Below are 22569 nucleotides of genomic sequence, written 5' to 3' on the forward strand. Positions count from 1 at the left end.
TGTCCGAACAGACCATCCAAAAGCTGTCCCAAAGATGCATAGTACAATTACACTCCAATTTTATTAGGCCACCTCCGCTAGGCAACCCACTTTCGTCAGCTCCTTGACTGGTCTCCCAAGACAGACTTTGCTGTGTATTTTTAAACCTTCTCCAAAAGTAACTGCAGATAGGCAAGCAGGTCTAACCTGGAGTCTGAAGAAGTTCCACACAGTAAAGGACTGGTCACATAGAGAAAATGTAGAGGAAGGAAACAATAAAAATTAAAATAAAGAAGCAACAACAGAGACGCATACAGCAAAGACTGGAAAGCCACAGCAGAAGAGCGGATTTGGTGTTAAGGAACAGAACAGTTGCAGCGAATTGGATCAAGAACCCTCTAGTCCAGTCTCCTGCCTCTGTGTGGGAGCCATAAGAAAATGCACCGGGGTGAAGCTACACAAAATGGTGTTAACCAAGTCAATGGTTCTGGGAGGCCAAAAAGAGGCAGGCCTGTCCTTCCCTCTCAGTATTACTCTCCAGCCGATTACATTACACCAGTTCCCAAGCTTGTCTTGCCCCTCCGTGAGCCAATTCAACCACAGGAACCTATAAAAGGACTAATGTAGCCAGAATAAAACACAATTAAAACAAAATAGTTTCCTGCTGGTTTACTGAGACAAATCAGCTCAGGGCCAGGCTGGATGACTGCCAAAGATCAAAGGAGAGGATGGGCCCACACTGGCAGAAGCGAGAGCGAGATGAGGCGCTGGCAGCTGTTGGTCAGCTCAGCCACTCACCAAACCAAATACCCAGACCAGGATACAGACACCTGGGATGGTGTGGCACTTTGCAGGAAATGGAGAAGGTATCTTGGCTCTAGCAGCATAAACACATAAAACTTGAAGTCAGAAAGCCCATCAGACCATCCTGTCTGAACCTCATGTAATGCTGGCCGTAAAGTTTCCACTTAGTTACTCCTGAATTGAGCCCAAAGGCTTGAGCATCTTTCAAAAAAGTTTCTGGCCCTGAATTGCATCAAGTATGGAGGCTCCCCACTACCTTCAGACAGCTCATTCCGCTGGTCAATCCATTCGCTGTCAAAAAATAACACATCTTCAGTTTTCATTCAAATTTTCCCAGCCCTGGTCTTTGGACCAAGTTCTGAAATTTATGGCATTTCAGTGCTCTCAATCCACAGCAGAGCTCCCAGTGCCAGGGGTAAGAGATCTGTAGCTACTACGCTTCTAGTCAGTAAAAGCTACTATTGCATATTGACCTAATTTAGTGGAAAGGAGACATAGCAGGCCATCCTTTGTTTAATGGAATCTAGCATGCATAATTACTTGATTTTCATACACATGAATGCCACAGTTGTTCAAACCACTTATACAGCCACACACCTTCATTATCTGAAAAATGAACTTGAAGGTTAACACCTAAGAGTGCCAAATAAATCTCAATCAGGATTCAGGGAGACACCACTTGCATTGCTCAATTCTCTGGTCACTTCTGATCTTCACAAATGAACTCCAGAAGTGTTAAACGAAAATCTGTGCTCTGCCAAAGCTCTGTCCTGGTAGACTGGCAAATGCTTCAAGCAGGGTAGCTGCTACAATGGGCCATGGTTTCCACACAACCCAGTCTCAGTGAGCCCAGAAAACCAGTGAGGGAAGATGTTGACCCTAATACTGAACCACAGAAAAAATAACGACTAACAAACACAGCTGAAATTAAAAAATTTTTTTTGTTGTTGTTGGAAGTGAAGTATCTTTACATGCACAATGTATCTGGAGAGAATACAACTTCCCTTAGGGGAGAGAAAAGTTGCCAAATAGTATCTAGCAGCAAGGGCCAGCACCTCTGCTCTAGGTTACACTTCAAGAGCCACAACTTGTCCTCTTCTCCCCTCATTCCCCTGCTTGCCAATTCACCACGTTGGTATATTAGCTCAGCACTACTATAGTAAAATACCAATAGTCTCTGTGATGACTACTTCCAGCAGTAACACGTGCTTCAGATCCAAGGACAGACTTGTGACAAAAGCATAGTTCTTAACAGCCTTTAGTGTTCTCCTGTAAGTACAGACACAGTGGCTCGTCCTACAGGAGGTGGCTACTGGATCAATACAGGGGCAGAGTCAAGTGGAAACACTTCACACATTTAAGTCTCTTTCAGAATTCCATTTCCAAAATTTAAGGGGGGGGGGGGGGAATAAATAATAAAATCAAGGCCTACCAAAGTTAACAGAGCCAAAACAAGATATGCACCAAAACAGCTACAGTCAGGCATCCTAAAAGAATCAAACTGAAGTTAAGTATCTCCCAACTGCAGAGCAGAAACCTTAGGCCATATCAGTGCATACTCAATCCAAGGACTTCTTTATTTAGCATCAAGTACACAAGTATTTTCTTTTTAACACTTTAATGGGTTTCTTCTTTTGGATTTTGGCAACACTCAAATCTGCCTGGCTATACACACTAAAAAAAAAAAAGAAAACTAACCCCCCAAAAAACCTCAACACACCATTCATGTAGAGCAACTCAAAGTTTGAGATGAACAAGGACCACAAAGGGGCCACTCTTTGAAACAAGACAAGCATTGAGTTCATGCTATAAATTAAGACGAAAATTCAGTTGCAAAGGCCACAATTCAGTACTCAAAAAGGGCAACAAAAATATCCGAAATCAAGTTTCCCAAGCCCACACATTGAACAGTAACCAACTGGACTTCTAACATATTACTTATTTTAAGAATAATTCATTCTTGGAAATAAAAGTTCAAACACCAACTTTAACATCAAGTGATAGGTGATACTACAATGTTGCAAAGAGTAACTAAAGGATAAAATAAATCCAAGGTACCATTAAAAAAAAATTTTAAAAACCCTCAAACAACTGTCTAAAACCATCTGATGCCTGATGCCTTCAAGATGGACCTGCCCAGAGCCCTGTGTACCTCATCGTTCCTGAAGCACAGGGCAAGCATTAACCTATTAGAAAACTTGCTGGTCCCTTGCAGCACAGATGAAAGAATATTAAGAGTTCAGACTAAGCAGCAGCTGTCAATCCACCCATCTCTGAAACCAAAAGCTCAATAAGGAGAAGAGATAAAGTAAAGAAGTAGTAAAACAAATGTCAGGCTTATTAGCAAACTGGCCAGCAATGACCACGTAAATCCACCAGACACAGGACTTGTAAAGGCAGAACATAAGGAGTAAATGACAACACCTTTTCATACATTGCAGTTTAGAAGAAACACCTGTAACAGCACAGCAGCAAGAAAAAAACAGAAGAAATTCCTACTGCCAGTCAGGAAGCTAGTAAACAGATCCTGCACTTCTAAGCCTTCTCAAGTTTACTTCAGTCTCAAGACCTGAGACAGGTGACCAGTTCAATCTCACAGGATTAAAAAAATAGGAGGGGAAAAAAAAAATCAAACCTCCTACTCCCCCATCACCTCCGTCTATGAACCTCCACATCCCAAAACGAACACGAGAAATCCTCGTTGCTGCTCCCCCCCGCTCCCTGGGCAGACAGGCTTTTCCCCTTCCTCAAGCCTTAACATCTGATCCCACTCTGGCTGGGACCTGGGGAGCCGCTGCCACCGCCACCCTCCAGACTTCCACACAAGGCAGAGCTCGGCGAGCGGAGGGCCCGGCAGCCCCGAGCTCCAGCAGAGAGGAGCCGGGGCTCGGCGTCGAGCGGACGAGGCGCCGCCACGCCTGCCCGCCACCGCCCCGCGCCCTCCCCTGGGGCCGGGGCCCCCCCCGTCCCCAAACGGCCTCACCACACCCCCGCCGCCGCCCCAGCCCGGCCCGCAGGCCGGCTCGCCGCCCCACGGCCCCGGCCGCGGGCCACCGCCCCGGCGCAGGCCCCGCCGCCGCGGGGGGGGCCAGGCCGCACCCCCCCTCTGGGCCAGCCCTCTACCCCCCTCGCGCCGGGCCACGGCGGCCCCACGACTCCGCCAGGCCTGCCGGGCCCCCGCGCCAGCCGGGCCCCGCTGCAGCCATGCCACCGCCCGCTGCCCGGCGGCGCCGTGCCCCACCTCGCGGCGGGGACCGCCCCGGCACGGCCTTTCCCCCTTCCCCCCCCCCCCCCCCCCGCCCCGCACACTCTCCGCACCACGAGTCCCCAACACCGCCACTCACCCTCACGCACTCTGACCCCCGACCCCGTTCTGAGCGGCAGCGCTGCCGACCAACCGCAGCGCCGCCTGCCGCCGTCGGGGGCGGGGCTTCCTCCCCGCCGCGCCCCCTCGCGCAGGCGCACGCCGCGCGCCGCGGCGCGGGGCACGCTGGGGCTTGTAGTTCGCCGCCGCCACACCGCCCCCTCGCCCTGCCCCGCCGCGTGGCCGCGCTTCGACGCCGACGCCACTGTCCCTGCGCCGGGTCCCCAGACGGCGGCCTCGGTGGCCGCTCCCTGCGTGCCCATCGGCCAGCCCTTCCCCTGCCCAGCGGCTCACCTCCTCGTGTCCCCTAGGGCCACACCTTACCCCCGTCTTGTCCCCAGGGGCCATCCCATTGTGTCCCCCAGTGCCACCTTCCCCTGTCCCCTGAGGCCTCCCCTCTGTGCTCAGCCTGGGCCCCCAGCAGCTCTGGCTTTCAGCAAACCCAGTGTCAGCTACCTGCATGGAGTTTGCGTTGGCTGCAGCAGAGACAGTCCACATCCCCTGTGCTGGGGTGGCACTGCCTGTGGGCACAGGTCTCATCGGGGACCCTCTGCAGGGTCTCCCCTTGCCCCCACTGCTGCCAGGCTCGTGGCACTGCTTCACTTCGTTGCAGATCAGGTTGGTGCTGCCAGTGCTGATAACTCTTTTTTTGGTCTTAAGTGTGCCTGGGTAGGCCAGTCACTGCAGCTGGCATCGGCCAGTATTTCCTCCCTCTATTTGATTCGGATTATGTCAAAGTCAAGTCCCTCGGCAAGGCTGGGGCTGTCTTTCCTCCTCCTCGCTTGGACGTCAGTCACCACCTTCCAGTTCATGCAGATCTCTGATCCTATACCTGTGTCTGGATCTTGCCCAGTCTTTGCTAGACACCCCTAAGCTGTGTCGTCTCCTCCCTACGCACATAGCTGGCACCCTCAGGCAGGACACTCACATCCTACCTGCAATGATACCAAACCTTCAGTCTACTGCCCTGTCTGTCACCCTTGGAGAGCACAGCTGCAATGACAGGCGTACTAGCTGGGGCCATTCCCTACTTTGCCACCTTTCTTGCCCCCCACATTAACTCCACCTCCACATTTCAAGCCAGCAGTTCCTTTGCACCGTCCCTGATACTCCACACGTGTGCAAAGAGCAAACTCAGAGTCACCAACTCACACAAATAGGACCACGAGGAATCCTAGAGGCCACCTCACCCATCCTCTGCCCGCAGGTGGGAGTGGTCCTACCTCTGTCATCTTGCTGTCCTCTTCAAATCATCCTTTAAGCCTTTCTCTGGGTCCATGCCTAAAAATATTGGACAAAGGCGAGCACCAGGGTGCAGAGATCACTGACAGCCGCTCCACACGAGACAGGCTGCTCGCACTTTCCTGGCTGCCTGGCCAGGTCTACCTGGTGTCCCTGCCTTTAATTGCATTGCCGACTCTTCAGGCTGAATTTCTTTTTGCTCTGTTTGTATGCAGCCTTGAACTTGGGAGGCCTGAATCATGAAAGTAGCATGTCAGAACTATAAAAATACCAACAGCAAACCATTTAATAATAGAAAGAGTTCCTTTAAGCCCTCTTAGATTTCACATCTCTCAGCCTCCCACCCACATAAGCAAGGATAATGTGAAGTTTTACTTCTAAGCTTAGCTGTATCGCTGTGATTTGTCAAGCCTTTGGTGACTGATATATGGTTTGCCAGGAGCCCAGGAGAGTGAATTGAGGGCCTCTGCGCTATGACATTCCTCGAGCGAACTGTCCCTGCCCCTCCTTATCAGGGATGGAAGCTGGCTGAGATGTGCTTGAAATTACACTGCAACCCCAAAGCTTGAAATTTAGGGCTTGCAGTCTGCCTGGGTTTCTAGGAATATGAGAGAGAGGAGGCCTTTTCACCTCTGACCTCTGCATTTAGCAGTAAAAAATATTTTTTTTTCTCCATCTAGACAAACAATGAATGGCTCATAGATGTGTGCGTGTCCTTTTTTCATCAGCCAAGCCTGGTGCTGTTTCCCAGGTTTGTCAAGCAGCACAGCAGGCGGGAGCTTTCCAAATCCGAACCCCTTTTCCCAGCTGAGCATCTACAACAACCAGGGGTCACATCCTGGCTTCTGCCAGCCTCAGTGACCCTTGTGAGATCCATACAAGTTGTCCTCCAAAGACTACGGGACAGCAGTGCGATTGCCTTCAGCAGCTGCGCTTTCAAAGTAGTCCTTTTCTCTGGCACAGCTATCAGCTGCCGAAGAAGGCACCCAAACCAGGTTGAGGAAAGCCATGTTTTATTAAATATTGTCACTGTTTCTGTAGTGTTCATATCTGAGCCTGTCTTATGTGAATGTGCATGTCTCAAATGAGCACTGCAGACCAATGAAAATGTCACCTACAGATTAATCAGGCTCACTCCAGGCTTCTGGAAGAATGAATGAGGGTGATCAATAGATGTCCTGTGGTGTCCTCATCAATGCACATGGGCCCTGGAGCATCCTCGCTGGGAACAGCTCCCCTCCCACTCAGCCAGTGGCAGAGATATGAAATGCAAAGGTGGACAACTGCCATGGGGCCCTGGGCAAGCAACGCTGAGAAACTGGGTCACGCTGATGGAGAAAAATGGGTAAAAGTGTTGATAGTTGCTGATCAGGGTCACTTTATTTATTCCTGGTAGCACAGCCTATGCCAGTCCCGCTACCCCATTGCCTCAGGACTGACAGAATCAGCCCGCTGTCAGTCCAAGAGCAAGTGAGTATGTTTCAGGAGCAGCTCTGGTGTCTTAGTTGCTTGTCCTACTTTAAAGATTTTGGGATGGCTAGAAACAGCCCAGAGGAAATAGGGTCCACGCTGGGACGGTGTCTGGGCTGTGCTGATTTACACTTAAGGACTATCTTCGAACCCTGGGTGGAAAGGGCAGCTCAAAGTTTCCAGCTGTGCCCCCTTCTATGGCTGGATCCCCTGGATCTGCTGCTGCCAGCAGATGCAGCAGCTGGTCTACAGTTACCTGTAAGTTCTATTTGTGTTAAAAACCCAACAGTTTCTTAACAAAGCATCATTCGTTCAGCACAGATGTGCAGCCACCTCTGGGCTGGCAGATGGACAGGGCTTTAAGAGAAGGCAGCAAACTGGTGGGGCAGCGTATGGCAGAAAATACAGAATAAACCCCCCGACTCCGCGTGGCAGCTCCAGGGGATCATCCGCGAGAATAAAGGGCTGAGCCCATCCTAGCCAAAATGAAGTATCAGGTCGCTGCCTACTGCTGGGTCAGCAGAGAGGAGGAGGGAGGGTCCCACCGACTGCCTCCCCAGCCCCGCTCCCGGTGCCTCCTTCCCAAGGGCCCATGGAGCCCACATCCTTTAAAAGCAATGGGATTTTATGTGATTACGGCACAAAAAAACATCACCTCATTTTAAAGGCGAGCCCTTTAGTTCTGTTCAGCTGCTTACGCTGAATGCAACTTTTAAATGTCTTATAATACACATGACAAGTAGTCTTGTATCACTGTTTTCTACTTAACAAGTTAATAACGTGCCAACCCAAATCCTTCAGTTACTAACACCACCAGTGGGACTCATTAACCAACATGAACACATATTTAAGGGAATACTAATATTCACAATGTACATTTTTATATTCATGTTGTCATTCTTGAAACCACAGCTCAGTTCATGTATTCTGCTGAAACATTTGTTTGCAGAGGATTTCTCTCTCCCTTTTCCTCTAAACACATATACTATCACTGGGGTATCATTCTGGTGAACGATATTAATGACAGCTTGTCATCATGGAAAGCTATTCCTAGCTGTCAATTAAAGGGTGTTTTGAAAGAAAGCAGCTCATTCAACCCCGGTGGGAGCAAGTGTGTCTCATTGTTTGACAGTGACCCCCTTGATGAATTTGGGAGCAGCAGCAACAGCAGCTCTGTGGGGCCAGGAGCTTTGCAGATGCAGATGCAGCACAGGGCTCTCGGGTGATAAGGACAGGAGATTTTAAAGGTGCTGATGTCTTTAGCAAAGGAAAGGCAAAAGAGGATTTCGGATCATAAAAGCAATCCACATGTAGGAGTATAGGCCAGGAAAGGAGTCACAGGGATACTGAGCCATTCTCCTCCATCTTATAATACAAATTCCCATCCAACATCCCAGTAAATTTATCAACCTCCATCTTCACATATGTTTGTTTCCTTGCCCATGCTAACCCAGGTAGAAGGCTTCTTCAGGTCTTCTCTGCCTGATGGATGGCAAACTTCCTCTAATTCCCAGATAAAATGTATCCATAGCTAGCTTACACTAATTTACTCTGGCAAAACGATCCTTTGCTTTAACTTGTGGGGTTTTTTTCCTCTCCTGGTGTATTTATAGGCAGCTCTCAGATCCTAGACGTCTTCGTTTTGCTGGGCTAAACAACCCATCTTATTCTTGTGTCTCCTCACCACCTTAGCTTTCCATTTCCCACACCATCTTAGCAGACCTCCTCTGCACCTGCTCCTGGTTCAGTTAAGTTTTCTTGAGCACGAGCGCCCAGACCGGTACGTGGTATTCCTGAGCTGGGCTGCAAGGCCTCAGACAATATTTGTCACTTGACCCTATAAATATCACTCATATAAACAAGCTTGATTTCTATATTTCCCCCCTCAACAGGGTGGTCCACTCGCAGGGCTTTCTTGTTTCTTTTATTTTCCTAAGCACTCCTTTGCACAGTAATAAAAATGTACAGACTCAGTGGGGATCTGTTTTAACTTCAAATGTGCTGATTCAGTTCAAAAACCATTAATTCAGCCGGAATCAGGGCCATGGGGTGGAAATCCTTTTCCAGTTAAAACAGAGGTGAGAGGGACAGCCTTTGGCAGGCTAGGAAATAAAGTACATTAGAAAAACATAGCAGGACATCAGAAACTGGCTGTTGACTGGACTATATTAACAGAGGACCAGGGAGTCTTGGACTTCTCACGTCAGGATGGGACGTCCCTGTAGAAGATCTGCTGGAGCTTGGATTTGGGCAAAGCTCTGGGGTTTGATGCATGGGAGTATTACATTTCTCTAGCCTGTGCTTTGCTGGACTGGACACGATGGTCCCTGCTGGACCTCACATTGACTGAACACGCAAGGCTCTGTACAAAGCCGGCCAGACAGGCTGGTCCTTTCCCCAGAAAATCCCCCGTTATTCCAGAGCACAAGAGGAGGCAATGAAACACAAAGCAACCCCAAGCAACTGCGTGGTTTGGGCGGCACAGCCACGCGGGTCCCCTCTGCGCTGGTCCACTGCGACCGCCCCGGGCGCACGGCGCTCGGTGCTGGGCGTGAAGCTACCACCGACGTACGTGCCGCAGAAAGCAGGAGCACACCGGGGTAGGTGGCTTGGGTAAGGAGGGAGGGTGAAAAGTGCCCAGTGAACCCAGCTTTTGCCCCTTACCCCCACTTTGTGTGCGGGATAAGCAGAAAAAAAACCTACGCGTGTCAGGAAGGCATCTGTGCCGAAGCACGAAATAAAATGACCCCTCGGCAGAGCGTTTCCGCGAGGTGTTTGACCGAAGGAAAACGTAGGCTGAACATCAGGAGAAATTTCCTGAGGCTACAATGCATTAAATCGTGGGATCACCTTCTGAGAGGCACGTTGGGAACCATGAAACCAGCTGCTTACGGCACCGTAAAACGTCCTGTCAGTGCCAACACGATTCGGGTTCAAGGGAGCTGTACCGAATCATCTACCACGCCTTTTCCAACTCTCGTCCCTAAAAACAAGACCCAAGAAGTACAAAGAAAGCAGAACAAACAGTGATGTCAATTTTCTAAAGAAATACAATCTTTTTTACGTTATTGTACGTCATAAAACCCTTGTGCTCGCGCTCTATGCTTAATCTTAATATTCCAGTGCCATCCACAAAAAAATTCAGGTTTAACCCTCACAGTTTATATTGTCACTATAAATGCTGGTAAAAAAATATTGTACAGTTGGGTGCAGTTTATTCTTTACATTTTAATGGCTATAGCAAAACTCCATTGCTAACTAGTAAAAAAAAATTAAAAAAAAATACAAAGTTGAATGTGTTTTACAGCTATGTCGTCATGGGAAAGCTGTATTTCAAAGCGAGAGCATCAACAGCAGTGAAATGGGACATTTTTAAACAATTTAAACATTTTTAATGGGACATTAAAAAAAAAGCACTTCACCAAAATCTCTTTGCCAGTATTTTAGCTAATAGGGTTGCAGTGTATAAAGGACGGGTTCTGACGCCTGCAAGGCCACCCAATACTGAGCTGCTGCTCAAGTGTCTTGAACTCTAAGTGTAAATGGAAAAAACATCTAAAATTAAGCATTTCTCCTGGAGGAACAAATTGCTGATAAAGCAAATCTTCCCATAGGACAAGCACACCTGCTGGAAGGTAGAGAGACATTTTTATGTGTGGGATTTTAACTCGAGATAAAATACTTTTCACGGGCAGTCATATGGAAGACAGCTGGCCAAAAATAATAATAAAGGAATTTGTGTCCCTTGGGAAATTCTGAGGTTTAAAAAAAATACGATTTTTGACCTAAGCTGGGACAAGAACTTTAGCGCTCTGATTTTTTTCGTTTAATGACATATTCCCAAATAAAAATAGTATATTTCTTTTCACTTTACCACTTTGACATTTCTTTTCTTTTATTATTGCATAATTCTCGAAATCCAAACCACCCATTACACCACGCCGTTATGTTTCCTTATGCTATACACTACAGCGACAGGCATGATCTCCACCCTTTTTTAAGACCCCTATTAAACCAGCTAAGTTTCTTCATGAAACTGAGTATCAGGAACAATGAGGATACCTGCCCCATGCCGGGGGGACGATGGCTTTTTGACTAGCAATTTTCAAACGTGCTTTTAGAAGGTAGATGTACGAGATCAGAGCGGCCAGGAAGAAAAGCAGCGCCCAGCACAACCCGAACAAGCACAGGGAACACGACTGTTGAAAAAACCTGCACTAGCTCTCGGGCTGGTGGCTGGCAGGAAAATGGGCTGGCACAAGCCCATCATCACTGGTGGTTTGATTCTTGCTGTGGGCAGGGAAGCGAAACTTTGCAAAGGAAAAACGTGGTACCCAGGGAGCGCCTGGCCCCCCCCAGCTCAGGAGAGCCCATGTTTTTGGCCAAGCGCTTGGACCAGAAGGACTATAAATGTATCACACAGGAGTAAAACAATACTGCCAGAAGGAGACGAGAAAAAAAAACGTATGAACATTTTGGCTAATTTTGGCAAAAGCTTGGATAATGTTGGTACATCCTAGGAAATGTTTCCAGTTACTCCAGTCAGTGTTTTCTGGTAGAAAACTTCTCTGCTGGAAAAATATCGACCTGCTCTACCATGAATTACCTTACTTTCATTATTTGTTTGGACTCAATCATGATGTTCAGCGCTGTGCAAAACTTCCTGGATCCAAAAACCCTCCAAACTGCCCCGTAGAAACTAAATAATAACCTAGCTAGCCCTAGCCACTGCTGCTCCAAGTGTCCAGAGGCCAGGTCCTTGGAGTGTTTCCTAAATTCCTGGCCGAAGCGGCTTCTTTCACCAAACTTAAGGTCTCGCCTCTCTCTCCAGAAACATGCACCTCCAAAGGACAGCTAAATTCACCGGGAGGGAGGTGCGTACGGGGTTACTCCCTGGTGTAAGGGGCTGAGAGTCAGACCCTTGCTCTCACATACCTTCTGTCCAAACTGCGTTAACTTCCCCATCGTCTGCCCTTCTGTTTATTCTATTTTCTGCCTCTTTGTCTTCCTCTCCAGTGTTTGGAGACCCTCTTTCCTTTTTCAGCCTCTCTCTTCCTCCCATCGTTTCCCCCAGCTCGCTCCTTCCTTCCTTTCTTTCTTCTTTCCTTCCTTCTCAGCTCTCTCCCCGGCATTTCTGTTCTCTCCTCCCTCCTCCCTCTCTTCCACCAGGACTTCCCCGCCTGCCACCGGAGGCACCTCGTCTGCCAGGGGTAGGAGGAGAAGGACACGCCGTGTCCAGACAAGCCTTAGACACTGACAGCCCAGTTTCCCCTCGCCTGGGGACCAGTGGCCGCTCCTGCATCTCCTGCTGCTTTCAGTCTGCAAGCACCGGCCGTGCGTAGAGCCGCGTAGCGGTGGGAACCCCAGCGGGGCAGGGAGGTGCCCCTCCTTCCCGGGAGACAGCGCAGAGGGGTCCAAAGGCTGGAGACCTTGGCCTCTGTGCTTGCAAGTGTCCTTTGAAAACCCAAGAGAAAGAGCCTGCGAGAGTGAGCAGTGCGTCCTCACCCAGACCTTCTCCTTTGTTACAACCTTGAAGTAGCTGAGCTTTGAAATATCAAAATTCCTTCTCCCCCCGCCAAATATTCTCGCTTATGTTGGCTGCCGTCAGAAAGCACAGCTGAGACCACCAAAATTCATCACACCTGCGACCCACGCTGGAGGTAGAGACAACACCTCCAGCTGAAGAGGCCAGTGTAGTAATGTGCTACCTTATCTCTAGTGCCACTGACTTCGCTCTATTTAATTTTCCCTTTGATTTTAATATAGATTTATTGAAAACAACAGTTATCAAAACAAACTGCACTGGCAAATTGGTGTTCGTCTGTAGCTGTACAAGCACCTATAAAGCTGCCAGCGTATGAAATAAATGGTGCTATATGGGAGGTCAGTTATTGCAATAGAAGTTCCCCAAGGATTTGCACAGGGCAGTTTAATATTTTTCTTATTACCCTCCTTTCTTTTCTACTATTTATGCCTCTCTGTTTAAATTTAAAACATACAGCCATCTGCCAAGACAAGCCTCTCTGACAAAATCATCTCTGGTAAACCTTTTCATGAGTGGGCTTTCCTCAGCGTGCCAGCAAATACTGATGTGTCCCGTTCAAAAGGCAGGCAAATGGGGACAGGGAGGACAAATTTTCTTCCCAAAAGGCTTCACCGCCTAGGCCAGCTCTTTTTTCACCCCCTTTTCACCCCCCCCTTTCACCCGCAACCCTGCTTTTGAAAGGGTTTGTCCTTATGTCATGCTCCTTGAAAAAAACCACTGATTAAAACCCTGCTTCTTGCCACATTATTTAGCTTCCATTCAAATTCTGTGGCAGTATCCCACCTTACACAGATCGTACCTGGTATCTGTGGGCTCCTCCCTACACACGGTTCTAAAAAAAATCAAATCCAATCATAGTCTAAACCCGTTCGTCGGAAGAGATAAAAGGGTTTCTGTACCGATCTCCACATCAGGAGAACACAAATCAAATAACATAACTGTCAAATGAGGAGACGAGGTGTTTAAATGCCTATAGAAATAGGAACTCTAATTACAGAAACATCTATAATGTAACTAATATTATTTGCATTAGAGCGATGCTAATCCAGACGAGGGTTAATGTCCCTGCTCCTAAAACATTACAGTTTAAATAGACGAGAGACAGCGAGAGGATGGAGGGGAGCGTCAGCATGCTCGCCTGCTGGAAGATGAGGGATGGAGGCAAGCTCCTCACCATGGAAGAGGATGAAAGCGAGCCAAAATGTGCAATAATGAAGATGATTTTAGATGCAGCCAGAGAGAGGAAGCGACTTGCTCAGCCTCGCACAAGCTGCCTGGGGGGGTGGCGGAAAATTAACCGAAACGGCGGACGGCTTATATGAGTCTCTCGCTCACCGTTACGCGACAGTGGGCAGCGCCTGGATCCCGCCTGGTCATGGGTGGTCTTGCGCTGCGCTCTGCAAGCATCCAGTCCACTGGGAATGAGCTCCTATTGCCACTTACTGAAGCCAGGCTGGCAGCTTTTCAGACCAGGCTGCTCCAGGGGGGCCTTTGGCTCCACGTGAGAGGCACCAGCCGTCATTTGGGGGCTCCAGGGGACAAGGCGCCCTGCTTTGGTTGACGGAGAGAGGCTCGAGCTGATGGAGAGCAAGCAAAGCCCTCCATCCTCTGGCCCTCTGGACTGATTCACCGCTCAGCCCATCCACATGCAGACAACCCACCCCGTGCTTGGAATTGAACCTTAAAGTCTAGAGCCTGGAGGATGCCACCCAGCTTGCCCAGGCCAAAAGCCACCTCCTCTTTCTATGTCCATATAAATTGGGGGCAAAACATTAATGCAAGTGCTTTGTCCTTCATCCACTGCAGTCTCCGCTCTGGCAGTTCTTTCCCAACTTCACAGAGTACTGAGGAGAGGACATATTCTCCTTCTCCTCTGTCCTGCCTGTTCCCACCCTCTTCTCAGTGCAGAAGCTGAACATTTGCAGCTACCAGTTCTTTACAGACCACTCAAGGTCGTTCCTCTCTGGCAAAGCTACCTCAGTACAATCTGGGGTTGGATATGACCTGTTTAGAGCATTCTCCATTTGATGGGAATTGCTGAAGTAGAGACAGAAAGAGCAACTATGACTTTCTATAGATGAGGCTATTGAAATATTGAATGTAGCTCTGATCTCCTTAAGGGATCTCAAATATTTCTCAGCCCCTTCAGAAACTTGCTCTAAAGAATAACATTCCCACACACCTAAAATGGGATGAAAATGTTCTGTATTTGGAAGGAAAGGATCCACACAATTTGGCACTGGACCCAGCAGATTTTCCAAGGCTCTAGTAAGAGTTCAGCACAAAAGGGAAAGCCAGCAGACGAGAAGCAGAACATTAGCAAGTCTGAATGACACGTGCAGCCAGATTGTCTGCTTCGCTGACAATTGATGCCATCCCCATTACTGGGAAAATATTGTAAGCGTGCTTCCATAGTGCTCTGCAGCTTATTGCTACAGATAGCCAGTGTTTCTTGTCATGGCTTACGGCTTTTGTGAGCTGGTGTAGAACGGCTTGCTGTTCCCATGCCCGAGTTTACTGGTGGAGGCAGCTGATGCACAGCCAGAGCGTGTCTCCAAGAATCTTGTATGCTTTGGGATTCTGCAAAGTAACAACTGTATTATAAATACTACTCTGGCACAGCTAAAGGGACTGTCTTCACTGGAGAAGCTTGGTCTCACTGTTGAGGATCAAATACAGAACGGTGGGGAGGGAGTCCCACAAACAAGATCTTCTGAACTTGTGCAGTGGGAGCGCAAGGACCTTCACAGATGCTCCTGTAAATGGGCCCACTGGGGAGCCCAAGGCTGAGGTGCTTAGGTTAGCCAATTTATTCTCACCATCTCAGCAGTGTTGGAAGAAGGGCGAGTGGTATGGAGGGCAAGGCCGGGGGCAGGAGCCCCTGGGCAGGGGGAAGGTGCAGGTGAGCACCCCACGGCAGCCTTGGGGCAGGCAGTGGAGGGCTGAAGGACTGGATCCAGGCAGACAGGGACCGCAGGCCATTCCCTCAAGTAAGACTCTGCTACAAAAATGCTTGAGAAGGAGTGCCAGGGCACTCCCCTTGTTTCTGTCAATATTCCCTCTTCACTCTTGCTCACCGTTTCTTTCACTCCTGAAGCGGCTCATAAGGAAACACAAGCAGTTTGCCGCTCCTGGCAGCGGAGATGTGACACAAGCGTGTGGTTTCACACCTTCACATCCCTCTTACATCCTCCACCTACAGCCAAAAGTACCCTGTAAGGAAAAGAGCTGTGGTGGGTAGGCAGAGCAGGGGATGGGGGAGAGGAAAGAACAGGAAGAATTGGAGGCTGAGGCAGAGCATCACTGTGAATCATAGCAATTTCCTCTGATCCTGTTTTATCATTGGGGGTGGGCATGTAAAAGATGCAGAACCTGTGTGAACAAGGTCAAATTAAATCACGTTTCCAGGCTGGGGAAATTACTTTTGCCTGCAGCAAGAGAGGTGCACGACACGAATGAAGGAGGGGAGGTTCATGCCACCAGGCATGCTGTATCCAGCTAATGCAAGACAGTGGGAATTTATAATTAGCCCACTGAAATATATCCCTGCAGGATTTCAGTGGAGGGGGGGCCACACCAATTGAACCTCTAAGAGAAAGACCGACTGAGATCTGATTTCAAACCTATTGCTCCTTATGGAAGACAGTTCATCCTTATCTCAATGGACATGCGTTTCTGTCTGATGAGATGACATTACTCAACAGGTTCAACTAGCCGCGCACACTGAAGACATAAGAGAGAGACCATGAACATCCCCAGGACAATTCAAACCTGACTCAGCTTCAAGAACGTCAATGGGAGAAAAACCCAGATGCTAGAGAAGCTCAAGATTTCCTACAAGAGCACACAGATTGTCAGGTCTATTTAACATCTCTTGATCAAACCCTACGACTGTTTCTCACCGACACAGCCTTAAGAGAGGGAGAATAATCCTGTGCGTAGGTGGCTTGATGGACCGATGGAAGGGTGAATGAAAAGGAGTCTCCTCAAGAACAGCCAAAGAACACGAGTGGAAGAAGTGGCCTTTCACATAATTCACATATAACAGGGAGAAATTAATACATACTCCCATGCAGCCTCACTAGCTATGCATGATGCATTGCAGGCATGTGGGGGTGGATGTGTCTGCCTTAGCTAACTCACTGTCTCAGGGCTAACAAAGGCAAGTGTGTGAGATGGTGTGTGCAGGTGATGGCTCTCAACTCTGAAGTGCCTAATTTGGGATGTTGTCATTGAATTTTTGAATCCTGAGTATCCCTCATTCCCTTCAATTTTGACTAGAGTCAGCAACACAGAAGTCTGGAGATGGACCAAACCTAGACCTCACCTAATCCTTGTCTTGCCCGTGCTGGTAGTGGCACTACCAAAAGGCACAGCAAGCGTGCAAGAAACCTTGCAAGGGGAAACTACACCAGCAGGACAAGCCATTCCCTGGGCCAGTTTCCTCTTTAAGCCAGCTACTGGCCCCACCTGTAGCAACCTCTAGTAACTCCTGCCTAGCTGGTTCCTTGGGGGGGCTGAGGTCCACAGGAAAACTGCAGGTGTGATGAGACGCTCCTCAAACAATCAAGGCAGGCATCTGAAGGGTCATGAGATATGGAGGCACTGGGACTGGATGGTAGAAAAAGCTAGCTAAAGAGAAAGCTGGGCCAAGATAAAGAAATTTTGAGTGTATCAGTTTCTGAACAGGCTCGTGTCTTACAGAAAGCTAGCTTGTTGCACGTATTTGCCTGCTTTAAATAATTTACTGCTAGTAATGTGAGCTGGATTAAAGGACAAGAGAGGGGCAAGACAAAGAGATTGGAAATGCAGGTGAGAAGTGACTCGTGAAAAAGACCAGTAGAAAGAAAGAAGACATGTCTTTCTCAGAGGACGGTGGGTAATTTCCCAGGAGGGAAATAGCGAGAATCAGGCACAAAGTCCTGGAAATCAGCAGCAGGAGTCTATCTCAGTATGAAACAAAAAATTACTCAAAGTTGTAAGAAGAGATTGTGAAAATGGTCTCTGAAGCTGGGTTTGGTGACTCAGCTAAGGAAGATCTGGAGCTCTGGAGCACATCACCCTCTTGGAAAAAGAAGAGAGGATGCTGTGGAGGAGCGAGGCTTGAACGGGTCCTTAGCAGCACCCTCCCTCCTGAGAGTACTCTGACGGGTACGTCAGTGTCCAAAATCTCTGCCGGGGCAGCAGATGTGTGGGGCTGAGCAGAAGTCAGGCTAGGCAGGCTGCTGGGCAGCAACAGGGACAGGCTTTGCTCGTGCTGTGGCTCTGCTGGGGCCATGCTGCTGTGGGAGCAGGGTAGCGGGGGTCTGCAGGAAGTCCCTGGCCTGACCCAAATCCCCAGAGAGGCAGAAATTCCCCCTCCCCTGCCCTGCTGCAGGAGGGGTTTGCTTCGCTGGAGAGGAGGTTTTGCACAGAGTCTTCTGCAAAGGGCGGGGGGGATGGAGAGGGTGAAAGACGTTGCACTGTGCTCTCGTCTGAACAGAGGCTGGTTTGTTATTCCAGCCTGGATTTTCCCCCCTTCAGATTTAACCTCCAACTCCTATTAAGCAGACAGATCAGTCTAGGGAAAGAAAGTATTTATTTATTTGGTTATTATTATTTTTTCTGGGGAGGAATACCATCTGGTTGGCATGACAACGGTGCTGTGGGCTACCATAAACACTGGATCATTAGCACCAATGCATTGGGCTATTATGTAGGCTTGGCCATCAGTGCGGCTAAGGTGTGTGGGTTTATGGTGCAATCCCATTCGTATCGCAGCATGGGAATTACCACAGCAGTCACAGTAGTGAGCACTACGGCTGATGCCGAAGTCCAGTCCCACGCAGGACTAACTGCATCGGCACAAAGCATTTTCCTTTGAAAGAAGGCAGGCACAAAGCGTAGGCTAAAGTCACCTATGGCACGTGAGCTGGCAGGACCACAAACGTCGTAATACTTGCCGCTTTGAACCGCTAAACTGCATTGCTCAGTGTGACGTAGCATCATGAGAAAATGCATGTGCATATAAGGCACCAGTGTATTTCCTCCCAAAAACAGCCAGTTCCTCTTACTGCAGATGTTCTCAGCACAGCTCTGAATTAGATCCATAACCTGTATATTCTTGGGAAAGAGCAACTTGTCTTTCTTTTTACTGTAAAGCACCATTTCAGCTTATGTATGTGTAGCAGGTATTAATAACAATCGTGCTGCGCTTGGCTGCTGCAAACTGACTGATGAGAGCAGCCCTAACTCACACAAGTTTCCAATTGATTTTATCTCATGTTAGGCTCTAACTAATCACACCAGAGAGCTGCCTTAAAAGCTCACTAGATCTGTCCTGCTCAGGTTTGCTTGCCTGGCTAAAAGGAACGGTGGGGGTCGTTTCCAGTCCCCCGCTGAACCGGGGAGCCCCGTGTCTCAGGTAGGTGCAGCCCCATGCCCCCCCGGGCTTTGCCGCTGCGCCAGGCTGCGCAGCCTGCTGGGACCCCAACAGCAAACCAAACCTGTTCCCTGAGGTGCCGTCACAGCAAACACAAAGAAAGAAGTAAGAAGAGCAAAGTGTTGCTCACCCTGTGCACTTTCCATGGGCCAAAGCAGGAGGCACCGCTCTGAGCTGCTCTCAGACATGGCTCCAGCTTCTCCCGGCTTCCCAGGCACACTTCAACAGCTTTGCCTTAGTTTTACTTGATCCCATTAACGACAAAAATGACAAACACATATGCTTTGCCTTTATAGCTATTTCACACTTTGACATGATCCCGGGCAAGTTACCTATGCTGTCAGCGTGATGGATGGTGCACAGAAGGGGGGTTGGACAGGTGTAGCTCTTGTCACAGGGAAATATTTTTCCACACCATTAGCCCGTGGGACTCATGGCAATAGGATATTGCTCAGAGAGGGATTCAAAAAGGCCCTGAAGAGTGGATGCTTGTACAGAAAACAACTGTCTATTGCTGTAACAGCAAACGTTAGAAATAATCGATAGCAAAGGACGTTGCATATTGCATGTGCTTAAATCACACAACTTCGGATACCAAAGTTTTAGAGACAATTTTCCTCAGGAACAGAGTGTCCCAGAAATGCCTCATTTAGGGCTCTGGACATCTTGTCCTAAGCATCTGGATTGGGCCTCAGCTTTGGAAATAATATGGTTGATGTTCACTTGTGAGCAGTGTTTCTGAACCGGTTGATACAGTCACTTGTCAGGCATCTGCCACCCAGTCTGCAACCTCATTTTTGGAGAAGGAATGTTCCATCTAGGAAATAGTACCACAGGACAAGGGTTTATAAAGAACACCTAGCACTCATTTGCAAAATCCTGGGGACGGTCTCTACCCTTGCTGTTGAGATTTGGTGAGGAGCAAGGTTTAAAAGTAAAGTGGCATCTTGCAGCAGGTCCTGAGAAGCAGAACGAGGAGGTTCTCCTTGCTCTCCTGTGTTACTCCGTAGACGTTGGAAGAGGTCTAGGTGATGGTGATGATGAAAAAGGGACACACTTATCTGTTGGCCATAGAAAATTTTTCTTGGCTGAAGGAAATTTTCTCACCACTAGTCCTATGGGTCAAGTCATTTAAAGGGCTGTTTTCTCATTCTGGGAGGACTAGTCACTGAGAGTATGCCAGCTCTAAATTTCAAACTTCTGGCAAACAGTATGATTTCAACCCTGCCTCTGCCAGATTCTTCCTCTGCAAGAGAGAGGGGACTGGCAGAGGGAGGTTACAGATGGCTCAGAAGACGAAGTGATCCTGTATTAGCTCTCCTGAGCTATGGGACAATCCCTACACCAATCACTAGAGTAAAGCTCAGAGCAGATGCTAAGACCAGATTAATTCTCCCAAACTCATAGGTCAGTCTTCATCTCAGACGCCCTTGCTAACAGCATCAGAGAGTGAGCCATGGCTGACTGCAGAGGCTTCAAGCTCCTGTCCTCCTGGAGCGTAACCAACCAGTTCATCGACGCTTAAACCACGGCCCTGATAAAACCAGGGCACAAAAACTTTGGACAGCGGGGACTACCACCACCGACAGCACTTCCCGGCATCTTCTCCCAGGAGAGGACCAGGGGTCCTTCTCCCAGCTGTGAGGGCAGGGCGGTGGTGGCACGCTGAGACGCGCTGGCTGTAGCCAGCAGAGGGCATGGAGATTACACACGCCAGCCAGCCACCCAGCGCCTCGCTGGAAGCCACGGCCGCCTTCAAGCCTAATTGTGATTAAAAGTTTGGGGTTTTAATTAATTAATTAGCCATCCCTCCCCCACCTGATGCTGCAGATGAAAGGATGCAAGGGATGGCCTAGGTCTAGCGGAGGTGACAACACCGGTGACTTCAGGACGTGGTCCCATACCTGCAGAATTTCAGTACTTTCTCGGGGTGTCACTTTTTGGGGGACCCACAACATCTCGGCAGGGCAGTTCCCAACAAATGTGATGCACCGACATGGGATCCCAAGGCGCTGCCGCTACGCGTGCGATACAGTTTTGCCCCATGATTTCTGTAGTTGCTGCTATAATTCGTCACATTTCCCAATCTTATTTTATAAAATAGCAGCTAGAGGACATGATGATGAGTGAGGGGTCTCTTGTTTTAAGAATTGTATTTTAGTATTTTAAGAATCCAGAAGGTTTACAGTCAGAGGCACTGTTCTTGGTGGAATTTACACGTACCCTTGACTTATGTATTATTGGTAATCCTATTGAAATCTGTATGCATAAAGTTAAGTGCATCTAATCAACTCTGTAGGTTCAGGGTTGTACATATTAATTTAATTTAGACTTCAGTATTTAGAACAGCATTTGCAATGAGAAGGTACAGCACTGTGATAGCCCATAAGAATCTCAAATTTTGTTTTACTATTAAGTGAAAAAAAAAAAAATTGAGGTGTCCCCCGTTAGTCTTCGAGATGAGCAATATATGCGAAGTTAAATCAGATGTTCAAAGTTATTTTAGGGTCCAAATTATCAGTGTAGAATATATTTCAGTGGAAATTTTTCCTATGGGTCTCTGTGCATATCACAGCTCCATAGTGGTGCAGGAGTCCATGTTTATGGATCCATTTTCAGGATCAAAACCCTCATTAGTAATACAGATTAATGGTAATTACAAATATAAATAACTAGAGTGTATCTTCTCATTTTCCTCTGAAGACATTGCTCACAGAAGCTAGCTAAATGCCAGACTTGTTCCCTGAATCCAAACTGTATTAAGTTCTTGTGTAACGGTGCAGTAACATAAAGTTAAATAAAGCTGCATAATTTTTTTTCAAGCCTCAAAACATGGAGCTTGATTCTCAGCTAGCATAAATTGGACACTGGCGCGGGATTCCGATCCTTTTTCCATAGTGAGGAACTGATAAAGTGAAAAAAAAAATAAATTGCTTTTTGGCTAAGAACAAACGAAAGGAGTTTAAATCTGAGGGATCATTTTTCATGATGTTGTAAGTACTGAAAATACTGTTTTATAATAAGAGCACTTTTTTAAGCAGAATCCTGTAATTGTGACTGTGAAGCTGTAGCAGAAGCTGGGCTGTGGCTGAACGTTTTCTCCACGATCCCTGGGAGATAAGGGCTGGTTTCTAATGTGGCTTCCTGGAGTATGTCAAAACTCTGATGTTATTTAAAATGTGGCTCATCTATAGCACCCTGTGGAATATTTACCAAAGTCCTCAAACGGTTGGTCCTGTTGGTCTCGAGCATGCTGCAGGATGGGTGCCTTGGAAATGTGTGTGGTGGCAATTAATTCAGTGTCCCCACACAAATCAGCAGGACTGGGGCGTTGGGGCACGTCTGTGTACACAGCCTGTGGGGCAGCTATTTCCAAAGAAGGGTTGGAAATGACCAACCCCCAAAAAATCATGACTTTGGTTCAACAACGAGTAACTGCAAGATGTTATTCATGAGCAGAATATATGCACGGTAATGTTTGCTCACAACTGTGAGAGATTTTTCGGAATATCTAAATGCCAGCTTTTACACGAAGCAGAAAAGGAGGTCAGGAATCTGAGCCCGAGTTTACCATCGTGCCACGGCTGATCCGTGGAAGAAGGCAGCGCTTGCTGCCTGCCCTGCCAGCCTCCTCGCTGCAGGAAAGCAGCAGCGGAGCAGATGCCTTGGCGGGGAAGCGTGCACTTCTTGTTGAGTGTCACCAGCCTCTGTAAGGCCGAGCTGCAGAGCAGGGATTACGTAAAG

The sequence above is a fragment of the Phaethon aethereus genome (genome assembly GCF_964289735.1).
Source record: "Phaethon aethereus genome assembly, chromosome: 8".
Taxonomy (NCBI): domain Eukaryota; kingdom Metazoa; phylum Chordata; class Aves; order Phaethontiformes; family Phaethontidae; genus Phaethon; species Phaethon aethereus.